This window comes from Anthonomus grandis, chromosome 11, assembly GCF_022605725.1.
Source record: "Anthonomus grandis grandis chromosome 11, icAntGran1.3, whole genome shotgun sequence".
Classification (NCBI taxonomy): domain Eukaryota; kingdom Metazoa; phylum Arthropoda; class Insecta; order Coleoptera; family Curculionidae; genus Anthonomus; species Anthonomus grandis.
Genome location: NC_065556.1, coordinates 21,753,547 through 21,778,029, shown reverse-complemented (window position 1 = coordinate 21,778,029; position 24,483 = coordinate 21,753,547). Strand labels below are relative to the sequence as shown.

Genomic DNA, 24,483 nt, shown 5'->3' with positions numbered 1-24,483 from the left:
TAAAATTATGCAAAACGTTAAAAATTTGTATCTAAAAACATGAATTATTCAAAATCTATTAAATATTTAATTGACATAAATGCTTTTTATTAGGTACGTACTTTTACTGTATGAAGTGCGTTAATAACACATAAATAGTTTATACGTGGTACTATTACTTATATGTAAAGTGTACTCTATTTTTATTAAATATTTATTACATAAATATTTTTTAACGACGTCACTGGTGGTGATTCCTTGCGTCTGTGGATTTTAATAATTTTTTGTACAGATATTAACAATGAATACCTAAATCGACTGACGATGGTCTCAAGCCTCTACAAACTAAGGTTTTGTTGTGAAAATTAATTAAAAATTTAAATGTTAAAAAACTTTAAAATGGCTCTAACTCCCAAAATTCCCAAAGGATTTAGATAAAACTTTTTTCTATAAATTATAATAAATATCTAAATTGATTTTGGCTGGTTGTAAATCTCTACAAACAAAAGGTTTTTGGTAAAAAATTATTGAATTTTTAGATGTACAAAAAAAATTTAAAAGCTGTAACTTTCAAAACTCCCAAAGGATTCAAATGAAACTTTTTTATGTAATTACTAATAAATATTTAAACCGATTAAAAATAATTTATTATGCCTTGGTAGAATCTCGTCTTCAATACGGAATTTTAGGATGGGGAGGGGCTAGAGTCGTATTTTTAAAATTCCTAGGAATCGTTCAGAAGAGTATCATTAAAATTATTTATAAAAAACCTAGACTATATTCCTCAGATCTACTGTACAGTGAAACAAAAATTTTCGATATTCGTCAAATATTTTTTTATAATATTTTAACATATTTACACAAATATAAGTCAAACATTTCTTTAATTACCCATCAGTATAATAAAAAAATCGTCAACAGAATTCCTCACAAACCACTAGGAAGACAATAGGGCAAAATTTTTTTACTTATCTTCTTGCCAGATGTTATACTTTTTTACCAGTAGAAATGAGAGGTGTTATTCTAGGAAGCAACTCATTGCGATTGGTTAAAAGTAGGATCAAAAAATTTATTATCCTTCAAAATAGACAGCTTATTGATGGTTTGGTAAATATTAGAAATTAACATGTACACTTATATGGCCCTTTAATTTTAATCTTGATCTGTGTCTTCCTTTAGTGCAGTACGGTAATAACAGTTTTTCAAAGGACTACAAAATACAGTAGGTCTTTAGTTTGGTAATCCTGTTATAAAAATGTTTTGTTGAATTGTTTGATTTTTTTTGATTAGTTTTATGAGTTTTAATTAATTTTTATGCGTTGCAAATAGCATTGCAATTGCAATAGATTCATAGTTTAGATTGTTTGTTTTGTAACTTAGTTTAGTTTTGTTGTTGTTGCAATTTAGGTTTATATTAAGGCGAAAAAAAATACCAGCAAGTCCTCGCACAGCGTACTAGCTCCTGAGGGCTGGGGGCATTATGTATTTGTTGCCGATGTTTATTAAATTTACTTGTATTTCTTTTGTTATTTTACATACATTTGAAAATAAACATAATTATTATTTCAGACGGTTGCAAATCTTTACAAACGAAAGTTTTTTGGTAAAAAATTATTGAATTGTTAGATGTATTAAAAAAACTTAATGGCTATAACTTCCAAAACTCCCGAAGTATTAGAATGAAACTTTTTTACGCAACTAATAATAAATATCTAAATCGATTTTAAATAGTTGCAAACCTCTACAAACAAAAGTTTTTTGGTAAAAAATTACTGAATTGTTACATGTATTAAAAAAACTTAATGGCTATAACTTCCAAAACTCCCAAAGGATTCGAATAAAACTTTTTTGGTCAATTACCAATAAATATCTAAATCGATTTAGTATGATTGCAAACCTCTACAAACGAAAGTTTTTTAGTAAAAAATTATTGAAATGTTAGATGTAGAAAAATATAAACGACTATAACTTCCAAAACTCCCAAAGGATTCGAATAAGACTTTTTTGATCAATTACTAATAAATACCTTAATCGATTTAATATGGTTGCAGACCTCTACAAACGAAAGTTTTTTAGTAAAAAATTATTGAAATGTTAGATGTAGAAAAGTATAAACGACTATAACTTTCAAAACTCCCAAAGTCGATTAAGGTATTCATTGTTAATATCTGAACAAAAAATTATTAAAATCCTTTGGGAATTTCAGGAGATACGGGCATTATATTGATTAAATAACAGGGAGCGCGGACTATAAATTGATCGCTAGCAACCGGCATATGCTGCGTTCTCGATTTTGGTTGCTGGATATCGATTGGACTTTAAGAGTTTTTTTTACAATTTCCACATTCGCATCAGAGATGTTGGAAGCAAATAAACTGCCCATAGTTCTACGGCATGCTACTTTTACCATTACTACTTTTGTCACCTATGTATTATTTTTCTCTAATATTTATGTCAAAGCTCTTATTTGTCACCTTACCTCATCTACAATCGATTTAAGTGGTTAATGATTTAAGTAATTAAGTTATTATGGTTAATGGTGATTTTTATTACTAATTAATTTTTTTAAATTTTACAGTTTTAAAAAATGTTTATTTGGTGGTAAAACATATTTTTAATGCCTAAGAAATATAACAAAAAATTATATCCAATTACTGGTATAGGACCTAAAATTACCTTGACTTAAAATGACCTCAAATACATAGAATAATCGAAAATGAGTCCAAAAGTATGAGATCTAGAATGACTTTAATGAGGCATGTCAAACTGCTTCCAATAATTTTTTGACCCCCCTTCCACGAGCAGCCACTAATAATTCTTATTCCATCTCAGTTTGAAATATTACAAATGATGGGAAAACATTTTTTTAACCAAATGATTTCTTGATAATCCTCTTCTATTTGAACCCTTTTTAGTACCATATAAACCGTTGAACTGTTATTTAAGTAACATTTTACATTTCCTTAAAAATTACATTAGATTTAAACTGGATACGTTCTACTTACGCCTTAGTTAGTGCCTAAACAAACGTAAGAGGAGACGTTAGACGGCTGGTTGTGACTCCTTGTCACGTGTGACGTCAAGCATGTGAAAATCGGGCGGGAAAATCCACGGGAAAATGTCTGGAGCTGAACGGCCAAGAAAAGTTGACATCTCGAGAAGTTACGCGTATGCATGGTCTACGAATGCAGGGATATAAGTAAGGAAAGGTTTAGCAAAAAAAAACAATTTTCAGAAATTTAGAATTTATGTGGATTTTCGAGTGAGTAATGAAACAATTCCAATTTTCCATCTTTTAAAACAGTTTGTCAGTTGATTTTGGTCTGATCTCGAGAGGCTTAAAATATTATTGGTCTTAAATTTAAACTGATTTTTTTTATTTATTTGTTTTTTCCTACTTTATCATAAAGAGAAAAGCTGGCCAGTTGGTTTAACCAAGGTAAAAAAAATGTCGAGTTATTAATCAACCGTGAAATTATAAAGGCTTAGGCAGAATATTGAAAAAAAGAAAACGAGCTTAGAGATTAATAGAGAAAACCTTAGCTCCTAAGTACAAAAAAAAATATTATACATTATGTAAATTAGTGTATTTTAAACTTATTGAACTTAAACGAAATGAAATATAACGAACGGTATCATCAAATATTTAAGTTTATATTTCTTTTAAATACGTCTATAAGACTATATTCTTCTTCTTTTCAATTTTTGAGCGTGTGAGATAGTATTTTCTAAATTCATTTTTACTATAAGTAATTTAATACCCAATAAAATGAGTAACTCATTATGAATTCATCAAAACAATACAGATTTTATTCAAACAATTCCATGTCTAAAACTTCGCAGATACCCTTGCAGGACTAAGCAGACTAAACTTAGCAAATACTGTGCAAGTTCATTAGGCAGAAATCAGGTCAATTTAAAGGACTTGCAAAAGACAAATTTTAAGCCAATTCAACAAATTAATTGCTCAATTTCAAAAAAGTAGTCCATTTTTCTCAAGGAGACCTCTTAATAATAAAAATTCAGAGATTGGAGGGACACAAAGTCAGTGGTCTCAAATTGTGTTTATTTTTCAAAAACCGCTTTCTAAACCTCTGCGACGTTGTTCTTTCTAAAGCGGAAGAGGATGTGTTAAAACGAAATTTAAAATATAATTTTTCTCATAGGCCGAAAGCATTATTCAAAACATAGATATTTCTCTGCAAAATATTTTAAGATTAAAGTTAACTACTTTCCTCAATTCAAGCGTTCGTAACAAAAAACGGCTGAACTATAATCAGAAAATCCTAAAAACAATTAAAGACAAAATCAGGGTTCAGGACTTGATTGTCACGAAGGCAGATAAAGGTAATTGCTTGGTACTCATAAAGAGATGTCATTATATCGAAAAAGATCTATATTTTTTGAATCCAAATGAGTTTATACCTATTCCTAGAGGCCCAATATACTCATTTTATAATAAACTCAAAAATACTTTAGATAACACCGCACTCACTCTCGACTTCTTCCACACTAATAAGTATAAGTTATACCCCATGAACCCGAAAACACCCTTACTTTACAGTCCATAAGACTAGCTACCCCATTCGTCTTGTAGTTTGTTTTTTACATTCACCTTGCTATTTACTATCTTCGTGGGTTAATAAAGTCTTAAGAGATATAACAGCAATTAATAACATTTACTCCACTAAAAATTCTATAGATTTTGCCGACACCCTTAAAGATACACCAATATCTGAAAAAACGATATTAATATCTTTAGATGGTAAAAACCTTTTTCCAAGTATACCTCCCAAAGATTGCGTTGATCTTCTCTTGAATTTGTTAAATAAAACCTCCTTACCTAAACTAATCATATACAACCTAATAACTTTATTATCGATTCTTCTGGACCAAAACTTCTTTAAATTTAACGATTGTTTTTTCAAACAGACCAATGGGTTGGCGATGGGCTCTTGTCGGTCCCCGTCCATCAGTGAGATTTTTATGCATAAAATGTGCAGTACCTTCGCCAAGGACATTGTTTTTTACAAACGTTATGTGGATGTTGTCTGTTTGGACTGGAGTGGGGATGAACTCGGACTGGATAATTTTTTGTAATTTTTAAACTTTCTACATTCTAACATAACTTTTACTTTAGAAAAAGAAAAAGACGGTAAGCTTCCTTTTTTTAGACCTTTTGCTGACTAAAGCTTACAACAAAATCATCTTTGATATTTATAGCAAACCTTCCTCGACGGATAACATTATCCAGTTTGATTCTAATTCCCCGTATTCTCATAAATTTGCTGCATTCAACTCCTTTTTCTACCGGTTATTCAAAATACCATTATCAGCAAGCGTCTTTCAAAAAGAGTTAGCTATAATTAAACAGAGTGCAGTAAATAATGGGTTTCCATTAAGTATAATTAATAAAATTTATTTCAAATTTTCCTATAATTTAATCCATAACAACAGCATTAAAAATTCTAAATTTCATTGCCTCACTTACTTTGGTAGTATCTCCTCCCGATTGGCTAAATTTTTTAAAAACTATAATTTACAGATATCATTCAAAACTTCCAACACATTATTTAAAAAGCTTGTAAACATTAAAGATAAAGGAGAACCCTAAACCCAATTGGGAGTTTACTCACTTAACTGTAATGCCGTTTACATTGGTCAGTCTGGAAGGAAAATAGAAAAGAGAATGCAGAAACACTTAAGAGAATATATTAAACACAAAGATACCGAAATCACCGAGACTAAATCGGCTTTTGCAAGTTATTTGTTATCCTCAAAACACTTTCCTTCCATCCCGGAAAATGTAAAAATCCTTCATGAGTGCCCCAAGGGAAAGAACCTTGACTTATTAGAAAAGATAGAGATCACAAGGGCAAAAAGGAGTCTGGTACTGTCTTGTGTGAATTATGTTTTCACCTTTGAGCCGCATTTAATTTTTAACAAAATTTATCACGACCTGGATAGCACATGAGTTTAGCGCTTGCCTACGAACCCGATGGTCGCTGGTTCATTTCTCGACCAAGTCATATTTCACTTTTTATTTTTTATTTTATTTTTTTTTCTTTATTTCCGTTCTCCCGTTCAACTTAACCTCATTCTGCATGTTTTGTTTACTTTTATTTTATTTAGTTTTGACAACCGGATTTAACCGATTTACCGCCAAGGATAGAAATAAAACTTAAAATTTTTAAATTATATATTTTAATTATAAAAACACATTACAGAAACACATATGTGAAATCAGAAAAGAAATAAATCTGGTACTTTCTGAAATAAGTGGTGTTGCGTAAATGCATCAATGGCCTATAGTGTTAAGTGATATTGCCGAAAACAGTCAGCGTGTAAATAAATAGTGCAACGCTCACAAATGTAAATTGTTTGACTTCTACATACACGACATCTTCTTCGGGAGTCAGTCCTACTGATTACATGTCCGGAGTGATCAACCTCACTTCACTGGGTGGTTCTAAGGGAAGTGGTCTAGCGACAAAGTTCTTTGTTTTTAATAAGCGTTAGGCAATGATGATTGATTTAAAATTCAGTTGTGACATTTTATTGTGATTCACCGTGTTGTAGAGTTTCCAGGAATTGACAAAAGTACTGTCTATTGTATTTTTAAATAGTGGCCATCACCATTTCTTACCCATCACACCGATTCTATAATTTGCCACGCCATTATCATGCAAATCTACTCCTCCCATGTATTTATTATATCTTGAAATTACAGCTGGTTGTGGGATTGACACTTCTTTTTTCGATTTTCTATTATATCTTTTAGCAGAAGTAACAGGTTCTATATGATAATGGGTAGTAACTGCCATGACAATAGAATTATCGTTTCTTTTTACCAATAAAATGTGTGTGGATTCATCAAATTGGGAATCATAGAAGCCTCTTTCTTTTTTTGAAATGACTTTATTATCAACCAAAGGACAATGACTGGTTCTGTTTTCGCGAATCGTTCCTGTGGCAAAATAGCCTTTGGTTTTCAAAAGAGATAAGAGCTTGTAGGATGAAAAAAAGTTATCAAAAAAGACGTTATGATTTTGCGGATTTTTCACAATTGACAAAAGTTCAACAATTACAGTCGCACCAAGTCTAATATCACTGTTCTTCTCTGCTGCTCCCATATAAGGAATGAACTTGTAGAGGTATCCACTCGAACAAATGCACCAAAGTTTGAAACCAAAACGCACAGGCTTGTCTTTTATAAACATCTTACCAGAATGGCGTCCAAAATAAGGAACCATTTGCTCATCAATAGATGAAAAAATGCCAAACTGTAAGAATTTTTCATTCATTGTATCAAAAAAAGGGCGGAGTTTTGTGTACTTGTCTCTTTCATCCAGATTATTATTATGACTCAAGTGTAGATTTCGCTTTATCGATCTGAACTTATTCCTATTCATGCCGTCTCTGACAATATGCACAGTTTTGTCCTCATCTAAAGACCAATACATATCTGTCTGGGGTAAGCTGTGATATCCAGACAAAATTAGGATCCCAAGAAAATTCAGCAGTTCTTCTTGTGAAAGATGAAACTCGTGTCTGTTATTGGATAATCAAATCCATAAGATTCTCATCGACAAATTTGAAAAAAATGTCTAACGGTGACAAACCCTCCAATTCGCCCCTAAGTTCTTTAATGTGTTCCTCTTCTTTGGATAAAGGTAAATTCTTGTGTATGAATAATCCAGATCTCCAAGTCGGGTTGTAACTTACCGCTTTTTTTTCTAGGATTTTTTGGCATTTTGTTGCTAAATCTTCTTCGTCAGATTCATCGTAAATCTCGACTCGAACGGTGTGGATCTCGAAAATTCCCGCTATATCTCCATTCTGGCTATTTTCGATATTTTCCGGATCCTCGTCTGTAAGTTGATCTACCTCGGGTGGAATGTAGACAGCGTCGACTTGTTCTAAAAATCACAAATTATTGTTGTATAATTAAAAAAAAGCGAAAAAATGGTACAAGAAATACTTACCAACTTCATTTTCAAGCTCATTTACAACCTCCTCCAAGGCCAACTCTAACTCCTTTTGAGTAAGAAATTTTCTCATTTTTTTCAACAAACAACTCTTATTACAAATAACACGCACTCGATTAGATACACACTCAGACTAAATATTGTATAAATAAAACATAGTAGTCGACTGCCCTAAAACGTTTGTCTATAATCTTATAGACACACTTGTGACAGGCAATTTCAGTTATTCGGCCGGTGATGCGAGAACGCAACAGCATATTTTATGACCTAATTAGGAAAACCCTGGTTCAACCTAAGCCCCGGTTTTCAATTTTATGGTGTACTTTGGAATGTAATTAGTTTTAAAAAAATATAAAACTTTGGAAATAAAAACATTAAATAGGAGTATATGATTTTTAAAAATGTGCGGCCATATATAAGAAAAAATCCGGCTTTTTAAAAAATTCGTACAAGAAAGCAAATGAAAGAAATGGTTCAAATTTAATTCTGTCACTTTTGTTCAACCTTGCGTCAATGGTACCAGCCCATATTTCAGGCGAAAAGGCATTTTTTTTGTAAATAAATCATTAGTGCAGTGTTGCGTATACGCATCACTGCCTATAAAATGGGTGTCGATTTCAACAATATTTTTTATTTTTTAAGTATTTATTTTTATTTTAACTTAAATGGTTGTGGTGTTAATCCAGTAGCTTTACCGGTAAGTCATATCTCAACATTGTAATTTGTGTCTTGTCTATGCATTGTTGTTTTTATACTAGGGTTGCTTTCTATTTTCTTTTAGATCTGACGATGCCTTAGGGCGAAAGACGTGTAATCGTTTTTTAAAAAATAAACATAATTTGAAACCATTTGACTTTGTGTCCCTCCAATCTCTGAATTTTTAAATCAATTGCTGATCTGTTTCCTTTTATCCAGAATTAAAATGTTACCACTCACGTTCAAGACGTCTTGAACAATTAATTTCAGTTAAAATACTTTCATTTCTTTGGTTTATTGAAAACATATATTGGTCCTAAAGCATTCGTTCGACCATCTTGGGCATTTCTTAAAGAATCCCCCATTTTCATACGGTCGAACCCGTAGCGTGGGCTTTTGATATATCGTCAGCCCGAACGGCGCGGAACATCACCATATTTCTTGTCTTTTTTCGAGAAATCAGCACTAGTCACTGACATATTAATGACACCACGATAAAGAATATGAAAGTTGTCGGAATAAACAAATCTATAAATAATAAAAGTTCTCGGGCAGAGACCCAGTGCCATCGTCAGTTCGGGATTTTTTCTCTTCGGTTCTTTTGGCTAATTTATGATCGCAGGAGAGTCCTATTTGGTATTTTTATTAAAAACGTATGAAGCAAACAGCAACGTTGTTTCTCGGAAACTATTTACAGAAAAGCAGGAAGCGTAACATTTGAGAAGGAAATTTACCCGAAGACCCTTTCGGCTCCATTTGATCGGTAATCGGGCAATTCCGATGCTGATACTTCTGAGTTTTTCGAGGAATATATTCCGGAGACCTTTATATCCAGTGGGCCGTGGCTCCTACTTGCTTACATTTTGCATATAAGAAATCTATAAATTTGGATATTTTTTATAACTGCAATAAATTAATATATTTGTGGCTTGATATAAATAAATATATTTGGCAAAAGAATTTATTAAACAAAAAAAAGCTTTTAATCTAGAGTTGGCTAGCGTATATGCATTGCCCACTTATATTCTCTCAACGCAGATGAATTTATAGCATCTATCACCGCATAGTATTTTAATAAACTGTCATTGATAAAATATAACTAAATTGCATTATGAAGTACGGTATAAAACGCATTAGCGAAAACAGGATCTTTGCATCATAAAATTATAACGATTTACCTTTCCGAACTCTATTTATCTGTGTGTGGAACTGACTCAATTTTAAAAATCGGCGAATTTATGGTCTATATTTCCAACTCTGCGGTGATTTATACGTTAACAGTAAATCCACTAGCGGCACATAGAGAGAGGCCAAAAATGACCATTTAAATTGAGTTTTTTTGTTAATAATTTTGGGACTTTAATAGGGAAAAATTAAGAGAAATTTATTAAATTCTGTACTTAGGAAAATTTTATTCAGATCAAATTAAAACCCGGTATTAGTGTGATCTGACATAAAAAATCGCAAATTCTGAATATTTACTCTCACATCCCTAGATCTTCATGTATTTTGTTATAACTCGGTATTTTCGGGACCTAGGTGATGGACAGGTTGGTATAGTTAGTTCGAATTCCAACAAATAGAGATACCGAAAAAGTGAAAAATCCTAAATTTTGAAGTCTTCTATGGGAAATTTTTATAATTTTCATGTTTTTTTTAGTTTGCTCTTAACCTGTAGAGTCGTATCTTTTTTATTAGCCAAAAATCCTGCATCTTTAGAGGCCAACTTGTGTTATAGGGTTAAGGGTTCCTTACTAGTAAATTTGTCTTTAAATTATTCTATTTTTTTATGTTTACATAAACCTATCAAGGGAATTTTACGTTCTCCGATTGTATGAAATTATTACAAAGCGAATTCAGTTTTCAAACTCAAAAGCACCCGAATAGCATAAAACTGATAACATTATTAACAACGTCAGTGTGCAGTGTCTCTTTTACAAAAAGTATTATTTGTCCCTTTCGAAAGATAACTAAACCCTATATAGCAGATCCATTTCAGAAAAGATTTTATGTCTAGGCAATCCTTTAGGCGCTTTAACGTCAACTTGTCACAGACAGTCGTCTCTCGTCTGTTAAGAAATTCGCGAGCCAGTGCATTCAGTCAGTGGGACGTTTGTCGATAATGGGACGTCCTGGTCAACTATCCCGAAACGTCACATAATAGACTTTCCGGGATGATAACAAGCTTCGGGAACGGGGGCTGCAGCTGACGTTCAGAGATGTTTAGCCTTAGGAATTTATTTTAGAAAATAGCAGATTTTTAGTTTTTTCTTTAAATAATTAGAAGACATGTATTTGAATGTTTCACATGTATTTTAAAATAAACTGTTAGTATAGTTTTGATTTATAATAATAATATAGTGAAACATCCTGTTTGTTCCCAGTTAATTTATGAACTCTAGAAACTCAGCTGTTTATAAAAGAAAAATTCTTTATTGAGGAAGAAGTGAGGGATTAAGTAAAACAACTGTCTATTTAAAAGGAATTCAATATTTTCTTCCAGGCATTTGAAGTCATTAAAGAAGAACTCTGGGTTACATCATGTGCCTGTAAGTAGGCCTAAAAGCAACAAGTGACTATACAATAAATTTTTTTAAACCTACTGGACTGTTCTTACATAGTCAGTCATGGCACGCTAGATTAAAATTTACATATTTTAAAATGGTCAGGTGTGCGCACCGTTCAGTCCACCATCCGACCTTCGAATGAGTTTCAAAGTTTTAGACAATCAAAGATCTGCAAATTTGTTTAAATTTGAGGGAAAGAGGATATGGAGTAATCAAGCCGTAGAAAAAGAAAAATAACTTTGTGATCTAGAAAATGAACTGTTCATTAAAGAAAAAATCGTTATTAAGGAAAGAGCGAGAAACTGAGTGAAAAACTATGTATTCAAAAGGAATTCAATATTTTCTTCCATGCATTTGACGTCATTAAAGAAGAAGAACTCAAGTGCCTGTAAGTAGGCTTAAAAGAAACAAATGAATGTTCAATAATATTTCCAAGCCTACCGGATTGCTTTTACATAGTCGTGAGACGCTAGATTAAAATTCACATTTTAATACAAACATGGCCAGGTGTATACCGTTGAGTTCTCCACTTGACCTTCGAATGATCCCAAAATCTTGGAAAATTAAAAATCAGTAATTATATATCATTTAGTAATTCAAGTATAGAATGTTATTATTAGAAAGAGCAAATTTATTCGATTAACGGAAATTTATTTTTTCTTTTAGATTCGGATACCACATAAATAAAATACGGAATTATTACAGTAACTTAAACCGGATCTTTAATTAAAGATTTTTGTATTTAACATTGACTCAAAAGACTCAATATAAAGTATTTTCTTATGTTCTTGGATTCACTATTAATTAAGTTTTTTAAGTAAAAATTTAATTAGTTGCCCTAAGAGTATTCCCAGTTCTTAATTTAAGGAATTCAAGGCTTAAACTTTACAAGGTAAATTGTCCCATTTATTGTTAGCGACTTTATTGTGAAATTATGTGATTTAAATTCTAATTTTTTTTAATATTGTAGATATCGTACTATTCATGAGAATAAAACAACTATTCATTATATTATGAAAAAAATATCTTTAATTGATAAAATAAATAAAAGTCTGCTTATTAATGACAGTGATATGACGTCTTTATAACTGGTGAATATTAATTCTTAATATCATAAAATAAAATAATTTAGAATAGAATACAAAATTAATAATTATATTAACTATAAATTTTTTATGAGCAAAAAATATGCATAGTAATTATTTTCCGAATGTTTGCAAATCATACTAGGAATTTCTTCAAATTTATATTTTTTTCATTGGTTTTTTCGACGTTGTAGGTCTAACAATGAGTATCAAAATTGTACCTTTAGATTGGATGAATCGATCAAAATATCTATAATTTCTGCAAAAAAACTTTGATCCTCATTTCAATCTAGCAAAAACAATAAGTACAATAAACTTTTTCAAGCCTACTAGACTGTTTTTACATAGTCGTGGCACGCTAGAATAAAATTCCCATACTTTAAGACAAACACGGCCAAGTGTGCGCGTCGTTCAGTCCTCCATCCGATCTTCGAATGGGTTCCAAACTCTTATTCAATGTTTAAAATTAAGAGAAAGCGGATATAAAGGAATCAATTGTTTACAAAAGGAAAATTCAATAATTTCTTCCAAGCACTTGATGATATTCAGGAAAAAGTGCGGGATTTAGTAAAGCAACTGTCCAAGAAGAATTCAATATTTTCTTCCAGGCATTTGACGTCATTAAAGAAGAAGACGAACTCTGGTTTAAATCAACTGCCTGTAAATAGACTTAGAACAAATAAATGAAGGTTCAGTAAATTTCTCCAAACTTACTGGACTGCTTGTACATAATCGTAACACTCTAGATTAAAATTCACATATTTTAACCCAAACATGGCCAGGTGTGCACCGTTCAGTTCTCCATCCGACCCTCAAATGGTCCCAGTAATTATATTTCTTTATTATTTCGAAATGAAATAGGCCTCAATTTACACTACTTTATCTAAGATCCCGTTTTTTAATTACATTTGAAATTGCAAACGTTTGCAAAACTTGGGTCTGTTCGTCATGTTCTTGAATGTGAACAGTAAATATTCAAGTTAATTTTTTCACTTGTGGCTGTTAATTATAATTATTATCGTAGTATATAGGTAGTACTCAAATTGTACAGTAAAAATGATTTGGTTGACTACGCATACGCAATTCTACAGTATCGAGGCACACAGCACTTCTTCAACGCTCTATATGATTTAAGTGGATTTTTATTTACCTCTGAATGTTTTAAGAACATTTTCGTCAATACCCTAAATTTTCAATACGTCTTTTTTAGGTAAACCTTACAACTGGTCTGGTACAATGAGAATAAAAATCAGGAAAAACAGTGATCAGACAAGAACAAAATCAGATGCATTATGCCAGTTCTTTAGACCAGTTTTTATACCTTCGTCCACAATTTCATACCTTCATATATTTTTAATTTGAAGGCTTTATATAATTAAAAAAAAAACAGTCGTTTTTGAATTAGTGCAATTTTTTTATTTCTATAAAATATTTTAAAGATTATTAATCTATTTAAATAATGAAATATATTATGTGATTATGTTAACTAAATTAAAATGAAATACACATGAGAATCTTGTTTTAAGTGTGCATATACGGTATCTCATGTCATTCCTTACTCCAAAAGAATGTCGTCCGGTTAAACTTGACGGTGAAAAAAACCCCACTTAGTGATTAATCGGTGACACAATTTAAAATCCGTCTGATGTCTTGGCTGTATATTTTCGGGTGTTAATTAGCCGCATCAAATTTATTTTAATAGATTAGGGTAATTAGGTATCTGGCCGAAAATAATGACCACTCAAAGCCCAGGAGAACAACGGAATGCGGTTCGATGCCAACGATTGTTAACGATACGCTGCTGATGGTGTATAGTAATATCAGCTATTTTTCATTATTTCCCGTCCAGAAATTACAGTTATCTTGCTTTATTTAAGCTTAGGAAAGTCCTTAGGAATTCCAGCCACTGTGAAAGATTCACAGTGATTCAGATAGGTTTATATGGTGTTAAGTAAAAAAAATTTTTTTTTTTAAATAAAGGTCTATTACCCCTTTAATTTGGCTTAATTATTCATGTATTTTCAGATGATTTTTTTTCCTAATATATACATTTAAAAATACATAATAAATAAAGAAACACTTCCTATATCGTATAGAAAAAAAGGCGTTGAACGGTTTTTAGATATTTTAGCAACGCCAGTATTTGATAGAGATCTGAGCCGCTTGGAGTACTTGAAATAATTTTCTTTGCACTCTAAGAGCTCTTTTAGGCAAATTAGAGTAATCTAAGTTAAGCCAGCATTTCTCTTTTATGAACCTTCAAATTCTGGATATCTAAAAAATCCTCTTCCAGGGATCTGAGCTACTTGGAGAACCTGCAAGAATCTTAGTTTTCCGACTTTACGTCTCTTTCTTAATATTCCTGCAACTCTAGATAATTTAGTAGTCTTATTCCAGAGATCTGAGCTACTTGGAGACTCTGAACTACTTTAAAAGCCTTTTAAGACAACTGAATGTAATCTGCATTTTTCTTTTATCAACCTTGTGATTTTAGCTAATTTAATAATTTTATTCTAGGGATTTGAGCCACTTGGAGAGCGTAAATTAACCTTTTATGTAATCTTGGACATCTTTCAGGCAATTGAGAGTAACCAGAGTCAATCTGCATCTGTCTCTTAAATGTATCAGGCAATTCTATCTAACTTGAGGTTCTATGACAGAGCTCTAAGTCACTTGAAGAGCCTGATGTACTCTTCTAAGTACTTTAAAAGCTCTTCCAGGCAATTGAGGGCAATCTGAGTCAATCTGCACTTCTCTCCTATAAATCTTGCAACTCTAGATGATCTGAGAGTCTTGTTTTAAGGATCTGAGCGAATTGGAGAGCCTAAAATATTCTTCTAAGTATTCTGAGAGATCTTCAAAGCAATTGAGTGTAATCTGACTCAATCTGTACATCTCTCTTATAAATCTTAGAATTCTAGATAATCTGAAAACCCTATTCTAGGGATTTGAGCCACTTGGCGAGCCTAGAATAATCTTTTATGTGATCTGGAAGATCTTCCAGGCAATTGAGAGTAATCTGAATTATTCTGCACCTATCTGTTATAAATCATACAATTGTAGATAACCTGAGAGTCCTATGACAGAGGTCTGAGTCACTTGAAGAGCTTGGTGTATTCTTCGAAGTACTATGAAAGCCCTTCCAGGCAATTGAGTGTAATCTGAGTTAATCTGCACTTCTCTCCTATAAATTTGGCAACTCTAGATGATCTGAGAGTCTTGGTTCAAGGATCTAAGCCAATTGGAGAGCCTCGAATAATATTTTATGTGATCTGGGAGATCTTCAAGGCAATTGAGAGTAATCTGAATTATCTGTTATAAATCATGCAATTTTAGATAACCTGGGGATCCTGTAACAGAGGTCTGAGTCTGAGTGAGGGTAATATGATTCAATCCGCATCTCTTTCTTATGAATCGTACAATTCTAGATAATCTAAGAATCTTATTACAAGGATCTGAGTTAATTGAAGTGCCTGGAATAATGTTCTAACTACTTTGATAGCTTTTCTGAACAAGATTTATGAAATGTGAGGTTACTTTTTCACTATTCATAATATTTTTTTAAAACGGTCTCAAACATTTTTGGAAGCATTTGTGCAGTGTAAGCTAGCTTAGGTAATAAGGAAGTTTTAAGAAAATTTTAACAAATGTAGCCTAAATATTTTTCGAAAAATTACGGCTAGAAAAAGTAATAGTTTATTTTAAATTGGAAAAACTTAGACTCTGTATTTTACAATTTACCTATGGTGATAACTATATTTGAATTTTTATCGTTGCAAACGTAGCACCATAGTGGTATTTTGTTTTATAAAATACATGTAGCAGATTTTTCTGGAAATCGCCTTTAAACCATTAAGGTCTACTTTTTGCAATTAATAAATTTTAACAGATGATTGACATTTGCATTCCAGGTCACGTGACGACTATAACTTTTTTGCTATTAGCCCGATTATGCTGCTAAAATCTGGTATGTGAGGTATGATTTAATTTGTGATGCAATTAATAAATTTTGACATAATTATTCTATCATAGTTCAAAATTGAGGTTTAATGGCAATTCCATTAAAATTGGAAAAAGAAGTTTTCAGTTCTATGAACCGCAAGAACTTCTAAAAAATAATATTAAGAAAAATATGTTTTAAAGACAATACGAAGTATTAAATAAATCAAACAGATCGAAAAACATTTCATAAATAATGATATTTAGATATAATGATGAGTTTTACTTATAGGTATTTCTCACATAATTTGTTGGATCAGTTAGTGGATTAATATTATTAATTATTGTTAAAGATTGATTAAGATTATTATTATTAATTTAATTAATTATCTCAGGCATTAAATATGTTCTTAAAATATAGCAGCAACGTACTGAACATTCGAACTTTGATAGATATTTAATATTTCTCTATTATTCCTGACTCAATGTAGCATCGGTGGTTCAGTGGTAGAATGCTCGCCTGCCACGCGGGCGGCCCGGGTTCGATTCCCGGCCGATGCAGTATTTTTTATTTGCTTTTATAATTAAATTCAACAACTTCAGTTGATTTGTACCATAAAATATACTGATAATAAAGCTTTTTTTATAGGAAGAAAAAAGATAAATTCAGCTAATAAAAGATAATGATAAGTAAATAATAATAATCTATAGTTTTTTACCAAATATCTAAATTTCGATTTCTTTGCATTCAAACTCAATTTATTACTCCACAGAGCCAGGAGAATAATTTATGCAATTTAATGTTCATGTCCTGCTGTATCTGAAGAACATCTCTGATTACTACACACAACATTGTGTCATCTGCAAATAGCAACTTTATACTTTTGAGTTACATGTACTCAAAGAACAAAGGGCAAAAGACTGTTCTTCATGGCACAACATATTTAATATTAATACTTGGAGACACATCATTCTTATACCTAAAACATTGAGCTCTATCAGACAAGTAAGACTGAATCCACGTCAAAACGTTATTCCTGACTTCTAAATGCTCTAATTTTCTAATCAAAATTTCCCTGCTCACTGTTTCCAATGCTTTCTTAGAATCTAAAAACACAGCTAAAACATAGGTATCAGAGTCAATGGTTTTAAGAAAACAAGTAACTATAACAACAAGAACAAACTCACATAAGTGATTCTCATGGAAGCTTGACTAGACAAGGATAATCAATTTATTCTTTTTACAGTGATCAAGAAGTTGTTCCTTGAAACAAACTTGAAGAAGTTTCACCTAGACTGGCACAGTACTAATAGGCCAGAATTCATGACCTCATTTGGTATTTTGTACTTTGAAACAGGAATATCAGTAGGTAGTTTTTATGAAGCATCTGGAAAGATACCAGTTCTCACTAAAGTATTTTTTATGCCTAAAAAATTAGCATAAGTCACATTACATAAAACCTACTCTGACCAACATTATTTAAGTCTTCAAGTATTCCTTTCATTCTTTTCATGAAATTGTTATTAAATTTTGTCATTTAACTAGTTGGTACAGGTTTCTTGTAGAATCACTTAGCCTCTCGAGAATTATCTTAAGTATAATACGTTCAACACTATTTCAAAAATATTTATTAAATTTCTATGCAATGTCAGCCTTCTGTGTGCAAATGATACCATCAAAAAATATCTCATTAGGCATATTTTCGTTGTTTCCAGACAAAAGCGTCTTTAGCTTCCTCCTTCAAATTTATTTTGTTTACAGTAATATTTCTTGGATTTTGGTATTTATTTCATATTTTCCATGGCATTAAGAGGTAGTTTCATCATCATTGTTTAAAGCAATAAAGAAGATAGATTTTTTATGCTTCAAAGTGACTTATCAGATGAGAAATTTTGGATGACGTTTTTTCTATTCTTTTAGTTCTTAGCCTTGACACCTCTCCAGATGACCTTTAGGTAACTTTAAACAAAATTTACAAATTTTTTCGGAGTTTCAATGCGTAAGTGATAAAATATGGCCAGAAAACACTGAAAAACATTTTAGCATATTTTCAAAGAAAAAAAATTTAAAAAAAAGCCTCAAAATCCAAGCACAAACGTCTGCGGGCATAAGTAATTGAAAAGGGGAATTATTTCGACAGTTTTTAATCCCACAAAGTCGCGGAACGAGTGAGTGGGAGAGAAAGAGAGAGAGAGAGAGTTGGAGCCCTTTTGCCAAAAAAAGCTTATTGAAACGTCAATTGAATTAAACAAGAATGTTGATGAAGTTTAAAAATTACATTTCATATTCAATTATATCTCGGAATATCAAATGGCGCGCCCTCCTTTGATGTCCGAATCGCCGCCGGCCCCCTGGTTAGCAAATTCGCTGCCTTTATTCCAAAGTTGGCAATTTAAAACGGAAAACGTTTCCTTAAATTAGTTTTTTTTTTCCTGTGGGCTCTCGTGATTCGTTTCTTCCTTTGCCAATCTGATGTTTGGAAAATATTTAAAAAAATTAAGGTCTGGCAAAACGGAAATTCTCTTAATTTCGTTTAAAAAACACTTATTGTTCTATTTGTGACTCCATCAAACTATTTTGACTCCCATGGGAATTTTAGAAAGAAAACTTCTTTAACACGTTCGCTACCGCGCCTAAAACGTTAAACTTTCCTCGTGGACCAACTGGTTATTTATATACTAGGTAAAAATTTATGTACTTTTATTAATACATAGAGTGAAAATATTATATAGATATGTATTTTTCCTTTATTTTCAACCGTCCAGTAAACTGGACGTCGGTATATTTTTATAACTTTCATAAAATATACCCCTGTCTTGTTAACTGGACACAAAGAAAAACAACTTTTTTTAAGACAAAATATTTATTAACAAAGTTATAGAAGTAAATGTAGTAAAGAAAATACATTATTACTACTCATGCTTTATTTTAAAGCATGGACAACTTGCACATTGATAACGAGTTCGCTTTCGAATTTTCGACATCTTTTCATTGCCGTTTTTGTTTTTTCGGTTGATGGTACCGGTTCCAAATAATGCTGCACCAAGGGCATCTGTTCCGTATTATTAAGTGCCGGCAAACTTATTGCGTTTAGGCCCAATAAGTCTTTTAGAAGACTTTCTCGAAATGCTAAATGGACGATATTCTTATTTTGGTATTTATTGTAAATGTAACAAGCATCCCAAATACAAATATCCAATAAACGAAAAAATATTTTACGGTACCAGCGCAACGTTTTTCTCGGAACCGAATAGTAGGAAAGCATTTGGTCGGAAAGATCTATACCGGACATATGCTTATTGTAATCAATAACGCAAGCCGGTTTTATTTTTTTTGTACCTCTTCTAGCAACAATTTCAACCATTGTGTGTTTATGCTTGCTGCTAATCATTCGCACGTTTCTCTTGTCATTCCAGTTTGTAATAACCACTTTTCCCTTTCTTTTCCAACAAACTTCTCCTTTTTCAATTTCTTTTTGATTGTCTCCCTATGATTTCCTTTCCGATTTTCTCGCAATGTTCCGACCATCGTCGTGTTTTGCTGCAAAAGAAATTCTGCTAAACTCAAACTAGTATAAAAATTATCTAAAAAAATCTTTTACAACGGACTCAGCGTGCGAGGACTTCTCATCTTGTAGAGTACCCTTGCTAGTATAAGGAACGATGTTTAGAATAAAACCATCATCAGTAGTCAGCTCATACAATTTTATTCCATATTTATGGTGTTTATTGGAAATGTATTACCTAAAAGATAGTCGGCCTCGCCAATCTATCATTGCCTCGTCTATTGAAAGGTGTTGCTTAGGATAGAACACTTTTTTATGTTTCCCAAAACTTTATTCAAAACTGGGCGGACTTTGAATAATTTGTCGGTTATGTCAACATTATCATGATTTACAAATCTCAGCATCCTAAGAATATCCTGAAATCGGTTGCGCGCCATAGTTTTGCCAAATATTGGATGGAAATATAATGGGTTAGTACTCCACTGTTTAGAAAGAACAGGAAATTTTATCATGTCTCCCAGTATACACAAACCCATAAATTTTTCCATTTCTTCAACAGTTGTGTCCTTCCACTTCTTATGTTTACTGGTCCTTGTTGGCATACTGCATGTGCTCTTCGGTTTGTTTCTGTACAAACTAGTTGAACTAAGTCATCATCAAAAAGTTCAAAAAAGTATTGTGACGGATTTTCATTTACATTTAAATTTGGAGACACTTGTGGCACCCCTGTAAATGGAATATTAGGAGGATCTGTGCAGGGTGGTCCTGAATAGCGTCGTCATCTTCTGGCTCGGAGCCGTCGAAAAGGTTATCGACGTCATCGGATTCAGAACTTTTTTCATCAGATATCACAAATGTTTTGTCTTGTAAATCATCGTCACTAGAAAAATCGGATCCACTTTCTTTTGATTCAAGAAAACATTGCTCTAGCTCTGCTTCTGTTAATGGCTTTTGATTTTCAATACAGTGACGTTTCCTTTTATTGTATCCAGAAGGGCTGAAAGTTTATTTTTATTTTTTAATGCCTAATGCATATCATTATGTGAATTAAATATATTATTTATTATTATTATAAAATATACCGTATTTTATAATGTTTATCTATTTTTTAACTGTGCTAAAAAAAAGCAAACTAGAATCTTGCTTTTAGGATGCTTCAATCCGATAAAAATACTTACTCATTATCAATTTAATTTGTAAATAAATACATATGCCCAATTTAAATAATAAGACGTAATATAAAATAAGCCAAACAGATCTGCAACAAAAAATTTCAAAAAAAGAGTATACCATGTAAATCAAAGACTTTTAGCAAGTTATGGCAATATCGCAAATAAGTTTTGACAGAACCACCAAATTAACCTAACTTCAAATATATATTTACAATATAATTCAATTTTATTATATTTGAAAAATAACAACTTTAGATATTACATACATGTACAACTACAACGGCATTATTATTTACTTTGTACTTACCTTGGTAAGTCACGATCATCAGCCATAATATACAAAAAAAGCAAAATTACAAACTTTAAATCTCAACCGCTACGTAAACACTCATCAAATCAGTTAAAATGAGAATATTAGCCAACCTACAAAACACATTAGGGGTATTCTGCACTAACAAATTTATTAGAAAAATAAATTTCTAGCATAAAAATTTATTAGTAATTTCTGTCCCAACACTAAATACTGAGTCAATTAAAATGAACCGAATATATATGCATTTGAAATCCGTCTAGTTAACTAGACGCGGTACCCTATGAAAGATACCATGCTAGTTAACTGGACGTTGGTAGTGAACGTGTTAAATCGGTTATTTTCGCACTCATTTCTTTAATTTTGGCCTTGGAAAAACATTTTTAAAGTAGAACTCTCGTAAAATAAAAAACTTCTTCTAAAAATCTTATGTCATGAGATAAAAAAACTCGGGGTACCTAAAATACAGTGTATCACATTCATGTAAGTTATGCAACACAATTTAATAGGAAGAAAATTATATAAATATTTTTTTGTTATTACGAAGATGTTAATCATATCTAGTAAAGTTATACCAACGTTTTATTTTTAAAAAATGGTTGTGCGATACCTTTCTAACCTGCTTTTTTCCATTTTTTGTAACTGCTTTATTTAACCTTATTAACTAAAATCTAGATTTAATGTTCAGATGTTAAGTTTTTTATAGAGTTTTAATCTTCTCCCGAAGATGCTAACATCATTAGCGAAACACGTGTCGAGGGTAAAAATAATTATTTTTGTCTCGTAATTTAATTTTTTTATATTAGTTTTTATTTATTTTTTTTCAACTGCTTAAAGTTACATTGTTTATAGATCATCTAGTGATCACTAAGGTCGGGGTCAATAAAAAATCAAAATTTCTGAAAACAAAATTAAGATTTTAATTGTGTTTTTATTATAAGTATTTTTATAAGCATTATGTTAAAAATCTAGTACAATATATAGATAATTTTTTATTTATTTTGCAGAAGTTTCAATAATTTAGATAAAAAAAAAGATATTTAAAAATATAAATGTTATTATGTGAGAAAACTATATGTACATAAAACAGACTGTATTAGATCCATTTAAATTATGCCTCTTACGGTCTTTAAGCTTTAGCAGTTTGTAAGAAAAGGGTTCGGATAACTTTTTGTATTTTGACATCGAAGCCTTAATTTTCTAAAATTATTTTTCTTTAATTAAAATTAAGTCTCTTTCCAGGATTCATAAACTGTAAAAAATTAAAATATGTTTAGAAGTCAAAAACGCCAAAATTCAAAAGAAAATTATTAATTTCTTAAAAACATATAAATAAATGTATCATTGCCCTTTAAGTTATGCATAAAGCAATTTAAATTGTGTAGAAAGGTATAAATAAGACTTCCTGTAAAATATATTAAATGTGCATCATATTTACTTAAGTTAGGCATGTTTTCGAAGTTTCCTTAGCGGTACAGAGAAAAAACTAATACTTTTTCATACTAGTCTTTCTTTACTCATTTCTTTCATACTGATGTTAAACTTTGGAAAATATTTTAAAAAAATGCTAAAATATTGGCCTTACAGACCTTAAGCAACGAATTAGGAAAAAAATTAATTAACGCAAGTTTTTACATACTTCAGGTTTCTGAGGCAATTTAATTTTTTTCCTTCGAAGTTGATGCATTTATGTTTTTTTTTCTTTTACGTAGTTAAAGTAATTTTTAAATATTTTTTATGTCTTCCAGAGTCCAATGTTTTATATGTTTTATATATGGAGTAAATATCTAAAAAACACTTGTGGACGATGAATAACACTGATCTTAATGCAGACATTTAAAGAAGAGTATTTGGAGAAATTTAGTTGTGTTCGTTTTTAGGTCTTCCAGATATCACAAGCCATTTTAAATATTTTCCTAATATTCCTTCAGTTTCTTCAAACCTGATGAATTGACGATTTATTTGGTATCGGTACTTCTTATATCTACCAAAAATTTAAAGTCAGTTTTTATTCTATTCCAGACAGTACTCTTCCAAGCATATAAAGCTTGCAATTTGGTTCATGATCAAGATTGATAAAACTGCATTTAATTTTATTCAGATAATTAGAGTTTATTTATATATTTTACAGGCATTTAGAATTTTTTTTAACGTTAAATAATAGAATAATATAGAATAAAGGGGTATTTTTTACACTTTCCAAGCCTTTATATGTATTCCAGGCACTTGAAGTGTTGTATTTAATTAATTTTCTCTTTTTTTGAGATTTTTTTTTCTAGTATTGGAAGCCTTTCCTTCAAAGCTAATTTATTTTTTTTCTTTTAAGTATAAAATAGTAAAATTGCATTTGATATCATCCAGGTATTTAAAGTTATTTTCAATTTAAAATTAGATTTCAGAATTATTTGGTGCATTTATTTTTTCTAAAATTTCCAGGCCTGTTCCAAACTTTTTCTTAAGTGAAATTTATTATTCCTTGCTATTTTTTGGCAGAATTGTAACTTAAATCGAACACTTAAATTTTCTTGGACTTCCTTGCTCTTAAATCTAAAGGAGAACTTATATAAATACTTGCTACTTTCAAAGGGGATATTCGAGTTCAGTTCAATTAGGTTAACGAATAACCCAACTTAAAAAATTAATAAAAATTCTTTCCCCAGGTTTCAAAAGTGGTTTTTGAGTTTAGTATGCAGAAACCCCCTACCAGCCCCTTAAAAAAATTGAATTTAATTTTCTCCCTATACAAATATACTTAATCCTAAGACTTCCATTGCATGTTCTGATATCTTAACTGAACTTCACCGATCCCAAAAGAAAACGCTTTCGTCAATACCGTAATACTACAAAGGTAAATCAGATCTGAGATATTCCTTTCTGCATCAAAGTTTCCGCCCCTGGGTAGTTGCTCAGTATTAATTTGTTAAAAGGGCGGTGCGTCGGATTAGATAATTGGGATTCATGTAAAGTTTTAAGATCAAAAGTTACTTTGTGACTGGATCGGGTAAATTTTGTGTCGGATAATTTCGTAATTAGTTTGTTTTTGGTTATAATGAATAAAAAAATGATTTACGTGACCCAAGAAGAGAATTAAGTTAAATTATTTAAAGAACACTGTAGAGTATTAAGTTTTTATGATACCAAAGTTATCCTGTGCCTAAAAGTCTTCTTGAGGAAACAGTAGACCTGGAAATATTGAAGCTGTACTAAGAACAATAATAATATCAATAATAATAAAAATTGT

The 24,483-nt window shown here is 31.1% G+C and overlaps 1 protein-coding gene and 1 non-coding gene across 2 annotated transcripts in view; one reads left to right on the top strand and one right to left on the bottom strand.

Moving 5' to 3' along the window:
• The window catches only part of LOC126741979 (protein tiptop), a 281,714-nt gene that overhangs the window by 153,192 nt on the left and 104,039 nt on the right, over positions 1–24,483 (bottom strand). The window lies entirely within an intron of this gene.
• Positions 16,745–16,815, top strand: Trnag-gcc (transfer RNA glycine (anticodon GCC)). The gene has a single exon. It is a non-coding gene; the product is annotated as a tRNA-Gly (tRNA).